Source organism: Peromyscus leucopus, chromosome 1 (assembly GCF_004664715.2).
Source record: "Peromyscus leucopus breed LL Stock chromosome 1, UCI_PerLeu_2.1, whole genome shotgun sequence".
Lineage (NCBI taxonomy): Eukaryota > Metazoa > Chordata > Mammalia > Rodentia > Cricetidae > Peromyscus > Peromyscus leucopus.
The window spans coordinates 29048402-29063456 of NC_051063.1; the positions used below are offsets into that span (position 1 = coordinate 29048402).

The window sequence follows — 15055 nt, forward strand, 5'->3', positions numbered from 1 at the left end:
TGCAGGTTGTCCTGGAACTCACTATGTATCCAGGGATGGCTTCAAACTCAGTGACTCCCCTGCCTCAGCTTTGCAACTGAGTCACCACTTTGCTCTATATTCTTTATTTCCTCCATTAGCACACTTGAGATAGTTTTAAGTAACTTAAATGGTCAGAAATAATGCCTGCAAACCCCTCCGTATTCTTCTAGAGAACTCTCCAGTCTCCCTGCAGGCACATGTGCTTCGCTACTTTCCTGCACATTGTTATTTAGGTTGTATTTGATAGTTTGTGTTTATGAAAACTGCTGAAGCAAATAACCAGTGTATTTACATTTCAGATTATTGGAAGTATGTTTTAGGGTAAATTCCTAGAAATTGGATTGCATGTGTAGTTTTGTTAGGCATTGCCAAATTCCCTTCGGTGTGGTTACAGCTGTCTGTTCTCACCTGCAATATGTGTCATCCTTTTTAATTTTCACCAACATGATAGGTGAGAAGTAGTACTGCAGAACTGTTTGGGGTTTCTAAGATTCTTTCAATGGGAATGGGAAAAGGAAGTTAGGGAGAAGCTCAGGTGACAGGCAAGAATGGAGTCTGGGTGTTCTCTCCCAAGACTGAGTTACCTAGGTGGCCCAGCAGTAGAGGATGACTCTGCGTGATCTCTGGGGAGTAAAGGCAGCAGCGTGGACTCTGTACTGCACTAAGTGTGAGGGAGGCTTAGGAAGACTGACTTGGTTCTGGATACAAGGGAAAAGCAAGAGCAAACCATGTTTAAAGTAGATATTCAAAGGTGTTTGCACCTTCAGACACTCGATGGAGGACCCAGAATCTAGGCAGCCACGCAAAATCAGAAGTTGTGAAAGGATGGTTAAGTGGCAGGAAGAGTCTTGAGACCTCCTCCTAGGCCACCAAAAAGGAGTGGAGGCCTCTGATCCTGTTTGTAGCCCTAAGATGGGAAAATAATCTGTGGGACATTCATTTCTAGAAAAAAATATTAGAACAAAAAAATCAAGGATCTCCCGATGACCAAACCATCACAGAATGTATTTCTGCATGAAGAGAGACCCAAATAAATGCTTTAAACATACAAAAAAATCGCCCACTGTAAGCGACTACAAGACTTGTATGACAAACAGGGCTGGCTGAGACAGCCCTGGCTAGTGCAGAGGATCAGTTTACCTCAACCAAACTCTAGCTCTAGTTCAAATGCCAGACTTGGAGCCAGGAAGGAGGGTTTTTTTTAAATTATTATTTGTTTTTGTTTTTGTTTTTCTCTTCTTCAGTTTTTAAACTTGAGAAGCATCCATAATAACTTTTAGAAAAGTACAAATGCCCAGCACTCGACAAGGTGCATTACAAAGTGTAAATTCACAGTCAGCTTAGGAACTTAACTCTGGGAGGTTAATGCCAACAGGCACAGGTGAACAAGAGAAAGGAGGAAAATAATTAAGCAATACAGTGACCTTCTATTATGCTTTAGGCACCATTTACCACCAAGGATATAATGATAAGTGGGAATTACGGCCCTTGGCTTGCCTGGGTGGGATGAACACAGTGTAATGAAAACTTTATAGAAGTAAATGAAAAACAAAAACAAAGCTGTGCAGTGTGGATGGCTGAGATGGAGAGAAGGTTCCCAGGTGACCCCTAAAGAGTGGTACACAGGGACAGGTCTATGCAAAGGGGCAATTTGGTACATTTCATAACTGTGTGTGTGTGTGTGTGTGTGTGCGCGCGGCGTGCGTGCGTGCGTTGCGCGCGTGTGTGTGTGTGTGTGTGTGTGTGTGTGTGTGTGTGTGCGTGCGTGCGTGCGTGCGTGTGTGTGTGTGTGTGTGTGTGGTGTGACTGTAAGTCTCTTTGGAATCCAGCACTGAAGGCACATAACATCAGGTGTCAGAGCAGAGAGTGACTGGCATAAGGACACCATGAACGTTTAAAATGACCTGAAACAGCAGAGAAACCCACGGAAACAGACTGCTCCCTCTACTGGTGCAGGAGAGAAGCAGCACAGACACAAAGCAGAACAGGTCAAAGGTCGGGGCGGGACAGAGGGGCCTGGCCTCTGGGGGAAGGCATCCATCAGCAGGGCAGCTGGCTCAAAAGAGGGGTTAGGGACTCAGAAAACGACACTGTGAGCCAAGTCGAGAGGAACTTTGTCTCTGAGAAAATCTCCACGGGGGAGTGTCAGTTTTCTCACCCATCAATCAAAGGAAGAGAACCACATCTCCACTTAGTCCATGAGTCTCAAGCCAATGACGTCAGGATGCTTGAAGAGCTCTGAGGGTGAGGGACGTACACGTCAGAAGGAAGACATCGGGCTCAAGGCAAAGAGACTGACTTAACTCGGGCACTGAGGCTGGAGGTAGTTCTGAAGCTGCTCTGTGACACTTGGTGGGGTAACTAGAGAGCCAATCAGCTGCTCTGTGACACTGGTGGGTTAGCTAGAGAGCCAATCAGCTGCTCTGTGACACTGTGGTGGGTTAGCTAGAGAGCCAATCATGACAGTGTGGGTTAGCTAGAGAGCCAATCAGCTGCTCTCTATTTCTGGAGCGACAAGGACAAGAAGACAGAGAACAAAAGAAAATGTGATCAAATTGCAGTAAGACTGTTCAGTAACTGAATGATTTTTGTCTCGGAAGTTAGAAGCACGCCTTTGGGGGACATCTTTAGAGACAGTCTGTCTGTCCAAGATGACTCCAGACAGGGTCACCAGCTGTGACTACAGGCGGCTGGAGGAACCAGATGTCATCTCATTGCCCTTCTTAGCTCTGTGTTCCTGCAGTTAGATAATATTATGCATAAACAGAGTAATACCAAATTACCCCATTTATACATTTTATGTATCTATTAATATGGACAACAGTTTCCTTTCCATTTTACCAGTAAAGTTTTGAATACAAATGTAACTTGGCCTCTCCCCATTACAGCTCAGCCTTCAGAGCTAATTGCCTCTCTGAACACTTAAGGAGTCATTTTTCATTATGATGGTGAGCAAGGGGAAGGCAGATGGCATAGTCATGTTATTGATTTGATGATCCTTGCCTGGCTTGCTGGATAAATGGAACTGAATGTATGGTCACTGCATCTAGACTTTTAGGGGCTTCAAGGTTCAAGTCAAATTACACCAGACAGCAGGTTCAGGGGACACGAATCCATTTATTCCCCAAGGTTTCTAAACGATGATTCCAGGGACTATGGAGGACTCTTCAGACCCCCTCCCTGGAGTCTTCTGGACCATTTCAGGTCTTTAAGGAAGAATGAACATCCTCTCTTATGTTTTACTGGTGCTTTTGGCGAATGACAGCCCAGGACATGCTGCCCATCAATTAAGAAAGTCTGCTCAATTTGCATGGCCTATGTTCATTTGCAAATTATAAGGCAGATAGATGGAGATACATTACTCACTTCTCAGAGGGTCATTAACTTTTTCCTTAAAAGCCCTTTGAGAAAGACCATTGTGGCTTTAAGGAGTTAATGTAATTACAGTCAACACTTACCTTTTGTGGAATTACATTTCTACTGCTGTGTCTGAGCCTCCCTCAGGACTAGCATTAAGCAGGAGCGCGTATTCTCACTAACAACACCTCTGGAAGACACTATCACACCACTGAACAGTACAGAGTAGGATCTGAGACTGGACTGGATTTTTTTTTTTCATTTTAAATTTTATTATTAAAAAGATGCAAATAAAAAAATCACACACAAATGAACCATATTCAAAGATGATCAGGAATTTTTATCAAAATTTGAATATATTCCCCCTGGGTTTTCTGGGGAACAACTGCCCTAATGAGGTAGGCCCTAGAAAAATGTTTATGTGGGGAAAAGTAATGTCCATGGCTTTGATCCATGTTTCATCACCTTGATGATAAGAAGATGTATTTTCTCAAACCACTTAACTTCTCGTTATTCTGTTCTATGGGTTGCCCTTGGCTGCCATTTTATGTGGCAGGTGTGGTACAGTACTGCTTGCTAAGAGGAAAATTATTATTTTTCTGGATAGATAGACTTTCACCACAGTAAAACAAACACCAAGAGGCAAATCCTCTGCATGAGGGATTCAGAGACCTTTGCTGTGAATCCAGCTCAGCTACAAACATGTCTCCTCCTCTTCGTGGCTCCATAGGCTTCTTTCTTGCAAACTGTGAGTTGGAAATAGGCGACCTCTAAGGCCATTTCTCAGTCTCAGAATGACAGTTCTCTGCCATCAGGATCACCCGTCCATCCTGTTTAATGCAGACGACAGAAGTCCTAATCACTGGCTCTTCTCTGTCCTGCAGCCATTTCCAAATAATCATTCAGAAGCTTAATATTAGTTACAAATGTTTGGCCTATGGCTCAGGCTCTTATTAGCTAGCTCTTACATTTAAATTAACCCATTTCTAATACTCCAAGTATTGCCATGTGGCTGTGGGGTTACTGGTCTGCTGCCATATTGCTCCTTGAGCAGCTGGATGGAGTCTCCCAGACTCTACCCTTCTTTCCTGTATCTTTGCTTGGATTTCCTGCCTGGATATATCCTGCCTTGCCATAGGCTAAATCAGCTTTATATATTAACCAATGAGAGCAACACATATTCACAGTGTACAGAAGGACATCCCATGGCATAGGAGTCTAGGTTAGACATGGCTATGAAGGTAGACTCACAGGTGGGATCAGTGGCCTTATTTGAAGACAACAGACCCCATTCTGTCTCCACAAGATTAAGGCCTCCAAGTATGTCAGACACTTCCCAGCCTCCATGACCTTTGAGAGATGTGTGTTTGCTGCTGTTCAAGCCAGTTTGTTCATTAGGGAAGCCTCACTGACTATCAGCAGGCTTCGTTTAGAGTCTTTCAAATCCAGGAATGGCAGTTTTATATAGAGTACAGTGTCGTTTTTCATAAGAAGTCCAAAGGGAAGGAGATTTACTCTTGATATTTAATTTATAGTCACGTAACTTGCATTGTATTGTTTTGATTTTACAGCTTTCTTACTGTGAACGAATCTCGATCCCCTGCCCTGACTTTGTGATCATTGTCGGGCTTTAGCACCTCCCATTTCCTCCTTGACTAAAATAATCACTTACCAGTTGATTATAGAACTACCAAAACGGGGTGGTGGGAGGGAGAAAGGACAGAGAAGGGAAGTGTGGGGGCGACAGGTCTCACGTCAGAGTGAGGCGTCCTGCCCCTTCAGGAGAAGTGTTTCGAACAGCTTAGCCTGAGAACATCTGAGTCAAATTCTAGGATTTGCACAAGACTGAAGTGTGCCTCACTAGTCACGCGCACTAGTCATCGGGTTTCTTATTGGTAATTTTCCTCGGTTCTTTAACACATGAATCAATTTCTCTCCACTAACTATGGCACAAAGAAAATTTAAAATCTCAGATGGAGAGACATGGCTGTACCATCGCAGAACAACACTGGCCATGGAGAAGAAGCTTGGAGCACAGAGCAGATTCTGGACAATCTGTGTAATGATCATTACAACAGCGAGACCTGATGCTTTGATCATTTGCAAGGCTCTCTCCTTTGAGAATAACCAGTACGTGGACTTTCACTCCATAAAATTAAAATATATTTTTTTATACATCAAGTATGAAACCTAGTTGTATTATCTCAATTTTAAATCATACAGTTTTTAAAAATATCATCAAAGAAAGAAATAAAATTAAAATCATGAAATAGAACATTTTACGACAGGCTTCATGCAGGGTGTGTTGGAACACAGAACCTGCCTTAGTGTTTTGTGTCATCCTTCACTAATATTCTGATTCTACTGAATCTTAAATCTAAACAACTAATTTTTAACAGATATATTCCATCAAAAGTACAGTTTTCAGCTTAATTTTAGTCCTCAAGATATGTAGCTTCAATGCTTTATGAATCAATAAAGCATAAAACCTAATCTACTAAGATTATGGGCTTACATTTGTATAGCATATATCTTTTGGAGAGAAGTTCTACATTTTATGACTAATCAATTTTACTCATCAATCAAATGTTTATCAAGCAAATACTAAGGCCGGGTTCTGGCAGTTTCCACCTGGGCATCAGGTACGGGGAAGCCCACAGTGACTGACAGGTCAGAAAGTCGTAAAGGGAAGAGGAGCTGGGGCTGACTGAGCTCTTACAGGATGGAACTGCAAAGGCTTCTGGGAATGGAGGTGACATCAGAAGGTGAGGCGGGAAAAGGCTTTCAGGTACAAGGGACAGTGGTGAGTATGGCACACATATGCACACACTCACAACTGCAGGGAACACATGGGTACAGGGCCAGGTGCTGGGGCACATGCAGGTGATCGCACATATGGAAGATGGATGCTGGGGGACGGCCAGTGTGAGACCAGCTCAGGACACAGAGGGAGGCACCGTGTCACCCATGCTGCTGTGCACATGGGTAGATGAGGACTGTGGGTGCTGAGTAAAGAGGCTAGGTAATGACAGGGAGGGCTGCCCACCCTGAAGTACGTCTCTGGAGGCCTGTGAGGGGAGTGATGGTTACAGCAGTGCTTCCCTTGGCAGAAATCCAGGCTGTGAAAACGGCTTGGAGGAATCAAGACTGGGAAAGCAAGGTCGGCTCTGTCTGCTGTGGGGTCAGATTCTGGGATTACAGTGTCCAAAAGAGAGTAGAGAGAGGAAGGAGGAGAAGGGGGGAAAGATGGAGGGAGGGAGGGAGAGAGAGAGGGAGGGGGAGGGAGGGAGGGAGAGGGGGAGAGGGAGAGGGAGAGAGAGAGAGAGAGAGGGAGAGAGAGAGAGAGAGAGAGGGAGAGAGGAGAGAGAGAGAGAGAGAAGAAGCAAGGAGAGCAGAGGTGGTCAGAGGCATGGGCAGACAGAAGGGGAAGGTGACTTCGACTTTACATCTAAGTCAGGACAGCCGGGGAGAGACTGATGTTCGGCAGGTGTGGGGAGGTGGCTGCAGCACTGGGAAACAAGCACACAGCACTTTCCTAACTAGATGGAGAGGACCCCAGAGGCTTGCTGAGGTTGGACCCAAGGGAACAGAAAGCCTTCTTGTCTGTAAGGGACTGGAGTCTGAACTGCAGGGCAGAGGAGCTTTGGAGCCATGGCCTCTCCATGCATTCTAAGTAGGTACCTGAGATGGGTCAAGGTACAGAACAGCAGGGCATGCAAACGGTTCCAGAAGCCGAGAAGAATACTCAACAGTCCAACGCTCAAGAGCTGTGGTGCCAGGTGAGAACTGAGGAAGGGCGTCACTCATTACCACATACATCACTCCGTTACTACTACAGGACAACACTAGGCTTAGCAATCCGATAGCGCTGGAATTTCACCTCCACACCTTTTGTTCATTGAACTTAACATACTTTTTAAATTATGGCCTTATTTGCATGGTTATTTGTGCTATGTTTATATCTGCAAAGGCTGCATCCTTTCCAAGCACACAGCAGATGCTTTAAATACGTGAGTGAATATAAACAGCAAGTAGATTCACAACGGCCAGTGCTCTGCATAGAGGATAAACTATTTCCTATTGTGGGTTTTGGGGCATTTGAATATCAAGTATTCTCAAAGACAGTGTAATATTTATTAACAACAATAATTTTAGACATTTGTTCTTACTTAATTACCTTCCTGGGTTCTCCGCCTAATTCTGTCATCTATTAAGCCACACTTTTTCTTTCTTTGTGAAGACTCATATATTGGCTATGAGCAATATTGGATTTGAGGATAAAAGTAACTAACCTGTTGGGTTTTGTTTTGTTTTTTCAAGACAGGATTTTTCTGTGTAGTTTTGGAACCTGTCCTGGATCTCACTTTGTAGCCTAGACTGGCCTCAAACTCACAAAGATCCACTTGGCTCTGCCTCCCGAGTGCTGGGATTAAAGACGTGCGCCACTGATGCCCAGCCTACCTGTTGGATTTTTATAATGAATTTTACTTAATAGTCGTATTTCTTACTTCTGCCCCCTCTACTAGAGAGTGCTAAGATTAACCAACAGAAGTGTTTCTACAAGTGTGAAGATATACTGGCTGAACCATGAAGGAAGAGTCTGCTAGAATAAAAATTCCATAGATTTCTAGGAAATTAGTTTGAGAACTGGTTTAAGATCCGGCATTTCTGGAACCTGTCTCTAAATCACATCCTACTCCACAGGTGCTTGCTCAGCCATGTTCATGGCTGCACTATCCACAATAGCTAGGAAATGGAAACAGTCTAACTCTTCTTCAACTGATTAATGGATAATGAACATGTGGTACATATAAGTATGGAATACTATTCAGTTGTAAAGAAAAATGAAATCATGAAACTTACAGATAAATGGATGGAACTAGAAAATATTATACTGAGTGAGGTAACACAGACCCAGAAAGTCAAATGTCTCATGTTCTATCTTTGTGGTTCCTAGATTAAAAACTTTAGATGTGAGTATATAATCTGGAGTAATCATGGAGACCAGTAAAAAGGGACCATGGGGTGGGGGGGCAGGGCTCTAGAAAGGGGCAGGACACAGGTGATATGAGGGAGGAAATGGGGAAAGGATGACCTTTAACTGGGAGGGTAGGTAGGTGGGGAGATAAATAACACTGAGGATGTCTTAGAAAGTCAGTGGAATCATATTATTACATGTTCTCACAAAATTAAATGTTATACATGCATATATTTGAATGAAATTATGCCACTTGAGATGACAGTACTTCTTCAAGAAGAGCCATAGACTATATTTAAAAAATGCCAAAGGACCCAGCATGAGAAGCCTTTCAAGACTTTGGCTGAAGAGTCCAAGAGGCCCCCAAAACAATACAGGCTACTGCCATTGCCCTTGGTTCCCTTCCAGAAGTTGAAGGTAAGTCCCTATTGCTGGAGACACCATGCACTTTGGATGCAGCTGAGCTGGATCTGACCCCGAAGCCTCTCCCTGGGGACTAGCTCTCACAGTACCATAAGACACTATACAAACTGCCAAGGGAGAAAAGCGACAGTCCTCCTCAGCTCTGGTGCCTGTTCACAATGGCCAGCACGGCAAGACAGCCCCAAAGGTGGCACTTACATCTTGGGAGTAAACAACGGCAGTGGAATTGGACTTACAGCCCACTCAATGGGGGGGGGGGATTCACCTCTGGCCCTGTAACCCTAACTAAGTAGAGGAGAACTTACTGCTACCACTTTCCTAAACAGTATAATGTCTAACTGCATTCTAAACATTTGTCTTTACTCCCACAGATAAGAGTAGCTCTGACCTCTTATCAAAAAGGCATCTTTTTTTGTAGCAGACAAGGACATCACAGAAATCCATAAGAGGTTAAAATTTAGAGAACAATTGGTCATCAGTGCCAGGCTCCAATGGAGACATCCACAATCCCGATACCTAAGGCCAAGGGAACATCATGGGAGAGAGAGCAGAAAGACCCAAAGGGCAGAGCACAGGATGTCTGTTCTCTCCATGACAGTGAAGCTGCACCCATGAACTCTCAGCATTGTGGTTGCCCACACAAGACCTGGACAGTGACAGCACCAGCTGACATGCCACCCTGGAGGGAGAAAATCTCACAAGGCAGCTAATGACTGCTGAGAAGAAGAATCAGTCTTCCTCAGGGATGAACCCCCAGCTGGTCCAATACCAAGTGGTCAGCCCTAAAAACATATACATAACAGCAACACTAAATGGACTCAGTAGGTTTTACACACACAAACACACACACACACACACACACACACACACACACACACACTCACACACTTAAAAGTGACACTGTGCTAGCTAGGTTGTGGTTGTTTTTGTCAAATTGCTACAAGCTAGAATCATGCCTCCATCAGATTGCCTGTAATCAAGTCTGTAAGCAGTCATTATTTTCTTGAATAATGATGGATGTGGGAGTACCAAGCCCACTGTGGGTGGTGCCGCCCTTGGGCCCCTCGTCCTGCATGGTACATGAAAGCAGGCAGGGGGAACAAGCAGTGAGCAGCCATGATCTCTGCTTCAGTTCCTGCTCCAGGGTCCGACTTCCCTCAGGGATGAAGTGTGAGCTGAGACAGTCCCTGTCCTCTCCAAGTTGCTTTGGGTCACAGTGTTTATCACAGTAACAGAAACGTTGATTCAGACAGAAGCTAACTAGTTTTTGTCACTGGCAAGGGGTACATGGGAAAATAATCATTCCTCGTTGGTCCCAGGTGACCGGAAGCACCCATTAAATGACCGAATACAGCAGCAGTTTGTCCAAGAGGTGTGCAGTCAGTTTGGAGAGAGTGAGAATCTTCAGACTACAGCCCAGTCACAAGCAAATGACACAGTGAGTTGTAACACGAATCTTAGAAGGTCTTATTAATAAAAACACACCCGGAGCCAGGTACTGGGGAGAACACTGAAAGATCAGAGAGACAGAACCAACCACAGCCACCTCGCCTCTCCAACTCCTCAGCTGATCCTGTTTCCTCAAACTGGAAGCCTCTGTATCCTCATCTGAATGGGTCTCAGCTGAACTGTGCTGCTAAAAGCCTAAAAGCTTATCCAGCTCTAGTTCCTGGTCCTCACGCCTTATATACCTTTCTGCTTCCTACCACCACTCCCTGGGATTAAAGGCATGTGTCACCATGCCTGGCTGTTTAAAGTGTGGCTTTGAACTCACAGAGATTCCCAGGGATCTCTGCCTTGGGAATGCTAGGATTAAAGGTGCGAGTGCCGCCATTTTCTGGCCTCTATGTCTATCTAGCGGCTCTTCTGTTCTCTGACCCCAGATTAGTTTATTAAGGTGCACAATATATTGGAGAACACAATATCACCACAGAGAGTTAGTGGCGATCCTGGTCCCCACCTCAGGACTGGTAACTCTGTTGTCATAACTGACATGCTGAGTTCCTCTCATGTCACCGTACACTCCGGTTGTCATGACACACAGAACCAGGCGTTCCTAGCAGGTATGGTATGACAAGCACATGTCTGCATTTTATCAGATTTCTACAGTGAAATCACCAGGAAAGACCAATGAATCTGGCTTGCTCTCCACAGCCCACCGATTAGCACAGACCCTCCATGTCTTTCTTGACTAGATTTGAGTTTGTCTGTTTGCTTGCTTGTTTTTTTTCGCCCCCAGGACTAGGGGCTATATATAGAAGCACCTCAAGTTTGTATTGAGGTCACAGTCGTTACAGGCTGAGGGTCCAAAGGCCCTGGGTTTGAATTCCAGCTCACTCATCTATTAACTGAATGGAGTCTGGTCAAGTCATTCACTCTCTGTGGAGATTCAGATAAAAAGGGGAGGGTCTGGAAGCAGTAAGTATGTTTGTATATATATGTGTGTGCATGGTGTGTATGTTTATGTACATACTCTGTGTGTGTGCACACATATACACAAGCATGTTTATGTATCTTAATACAACAGCTGGCCCAGAATTGTTATTTCCCCCCCACTCTCTCTTTTTTTAAACTTCAAAGGTCTTTTTTTATCATTGCTTCAAACAGGAAATGAATCAATGATGCTGTGGCTAGAATATCATTTTAAACTTTATGCAATACTTGTAGATTATTCTAAAAAAGTCTGGTCATCTTGCCCAACTGTCTAAACCTAAATTGGGACACCACAGTCTTAGACTTCCCAGCAGTGTTTCCTTGTGGATGTCAGACACCCACATATGCTGAGGAGACGGCCCAGTCAGCAGCTGAATTAGCTGTGCGGCTTGCATTCCACCCCAGGGACCCACACAAGGCAGAAGGAAAGAAGAGACGTCATGGAGCTGCCTTTTACCCCACACACGTGCTGCACGGTGTGTGTGTCACACACACACACACACACACACACACACACACACACACACACACACCAATAACAAAATCTTCAAAAGTGAATCATGCAGGAGGCTGGGTCAGAGAAAAATTCTGGTTTTAGTTGAAGCACACAGCTTCATTCTAGCAGTCCTGGGACTTTTAATCCAGTGAGGAACGTTAATCCGCCTCTCATTAGGAGGAATTCATAAACTGTGGAATCCATAATCTTCCATCAGAGTCAGGAGTCATTATCTTTCCTAATTTGTGCTTCTCCAGAGGTCTACTTCCTTTGTCCACATTTCATCCTAATGTGACTCTAAAATGCTTGGGGACAGTACTGTCTGAGTGACTGGAGACAAGCTTGGTTCAGTGTCAGGCAGCAGAGCTACTTCATGTGTCATGTTTTCATGGAATGCAGCAGGCTCTGCAGCAGCTGTGAGGTGAGAAGAGAAAGTGGCTGCATGGTCAACACATGCCAACAGCACAGACCTCACGTAACCTGAGTCTGGCGTAGCTGGCGAGGCTGCTCACAGGAAACACACATGAAGTAGCATGCTTCCCGGACGAGCAAGGTGCCTGATTAGTCCAACTCTATAGACATCAAACACAAACAAACAAAGAACCGTTTACTATCTTGTGCTTTACTTAAAAGCCACCTAAGGGGAGAATTATCCATGAGCACTGAAATATATATAGAAAAACAACACACACACACATAGAGACGTATATATAGACACACACATTTATACACATGCTCACACAACAGACATACACACAGACACAAACAGACATATACAGATACACACACACATATATACTCACTCACATCCTAGAAAGATTAGCAAATTAGGAAGAAGTCTAAAGAGGAGGTGTCAAGAAAGGAGAATGGAATCTATGTGGAGAAAGCAGGAGAAAGGGAACCAGAGAGCAGTGGGTTGGAAAGAAGACCATGAGGAGGGCAAATAAGAACAAAGTTTAATGACATCGTATTTGTATAGAAATGTCCCAATGAAACCCATGACTTTGTATGTTTTAAAAAAGTGAACAGATAATACCAAAAAAAAAAAAAAAAAAAAAAAAATTAGCACCTGAGTAATCCAAAGGGCAGGCAGTTTTTCTTTTGATCTCAGATTAGATGAAGGCCAAAGGCAGTTCACATTTTCAAGACTACACAGAAAAGGACACCCTTGCTCATTAAATATTACAGAAACAGTTGTTAGTAGAAAGCGGCAAAGCACTTTTGAGCCCTGTAAGAGCACTAGCTGCCCCTGCATGGGATGGCCACTAGAGTGTGTTTCTAGACACTGACTGCCAGGTGCTAAATGCAAATTTTGAGGAAGAGTATGGTGGTGAACTTAACTGTCACCCTGACAGGACCAAAGAAGACTCAGAAGCCTGGTAAGTGTTCTCTATGTGTGACCAATTTCATGGAGACAGTCTGTGACAGTCTGAGTGGATTTGGGAGGAAGGTCCACCCTCAACATTAGTGCGCTAAATGGGCGGGAACAGGTCTGGGAAAGGTGACTGTCCTGAAGGCACCCACAGACTCTGCATTCCAGCACAGTCATGAGATTGCTATTCTATTATATCCAAAGGTTTTACTATAAAAAAAAATCAGTGATATAGCAAAGTTGAATTTTATAATGAACATAATGGATGCTGGTATTCCCATCACTTTTGAGCTTCCCATTGACATTTTTACTTTGCCTGCTTCATACCTGTCAATCAACCATCATCCTATCCACCCATTATTATATCATGTATCTTGAAGGATAGAACTGAAGGATATTCTTACTCCTCCAAGAATATCTGGACAAATTTATTAGGTTTTTAAAAAAGAAACAAGCAACAAGATTGTCTTGAATAATGCACAGAGACACACACCACATCCTTCACTTTCCAGGTTCTGGAGAAAGTATGAGAACTATTTCAGTGTTTCATCTACCTACCTAGAGCAGCCCTGTAGACATCATCATCATCAATTCCAATGCTTCAGTTTATGAAGATGTGGGCTGTTAACTATAGAGAAGAGTTCTCTGCTCCAGATGGACTGCTAGCAGTAATATTTTTTCCTCTGCTCTCTACTCTTGTCTCCCCCACTCCAATCATTACTTGAGCATAGAATCACAGTGCTTTCTACACCTACCTCCTCTCACTTAGAGCTCTGTATTACCTATTTCACAGCCTTGTCATGAAGATCAAATGTGAAAAACAGGAGAGCACTGTGTAAACACCACAGCTAACGCAGCATCATCCTGAGGAATCACAATGCCTCCCCCGTAAGCAAACGGCTACAGTGATGGTCCACACAAATACGAGGCTTTTTAAAACCAGGCAAAGAGGCTCTCAGAGGTTAAAGGGACAGAGAGAACATTGGCAGCTGCCTTTACTTCTCCCCGTCAGTAAGGCAGCTTGTCAGGGATCAAGAGGAACCTTGGTCTATATCACCTTGGCTTGTTTTCATTAGTGAAGTATTTGTTTTGGAAATCGTCCCAGCTTTAAAGCCATGCTTCCATTAGCTGGGCACAGAACTATAAATATCCATCACATCTGACCAGTGTCAAAGCTTCTCCTTCTGCGTGCTGTTCACCAGGGTAGCGCTGAAAGAGGAGACACCCACCCGGTGTCTAAGAAGGTGCGGATAGGATCTCTTTTTTGAATAAACGTTTACTGTTGACTTTTGGATAGAAATTCCTGCACTAAGACGACCTCAAGAGTGTTGTAAATGAGGAATTGAAGGCTGTTGGGAACGGTTCACATGAGGTAGTTTGGTAGCACAAGACACTTAGAGCTTAAAAGATGTAAAGTGGTATGTTTTCCATTTTGGGAGGGGATAAATACAAACCACGGCAAGGTCAAAGTTAAGTTGGGGAGTAAGCAAAGATAAAGTAAGTAGAGAGGCAAGTTCATCATCCATTACAGTCACAGAAGCTGTCAGGACCCTGGCACTTTGTTTTATGTATAAAGGAATTGAGGAGAAAGATCTGGAATCTCTCTTGCTCTTAAAAACATTCATTTCATTTAGAGTTACCAGAAAAGACAATCAGAATATAAAATTTTTTTTGATAGATGGGCTATAACATGTAAACAGAGAAATGAGTGTCACATGTGATCACACTACCAATTACATCCACATTGAGTGTGTTTACAGTATGGATGGCATCCTAGCTATGAGGAAACTCCAAGACCATACTTAAACAATCAGCTCCAAAACCAAACATGCTTTTCAGGTAGGGAAATGTGACTCAGAACAGGACCCACTGTGCTCATCTGAGGGAAAGAGAGCACCTAGCCCGTCAGCCAGCTTGTCTGGGGCTGATGGAGAAAAGATCCCACTCACTCACGCCGAGATGTTTACAATGAGCT

General features: G+C 43.9%; 1 protein-coding gene across 1 annotated transcript in view; it reads right to left on the reverse strand.

Annotated features, from left to right (window-relative positions):
* Positions 1-15055, reverse strand: part of Atrnl1 (attractin like 1) — a 590535-nt gene that overhangs the window by 86116 nt on the left and 489364 nt on the right. The gene's annotated exons all lie outside the window — the stretch shown is intronic.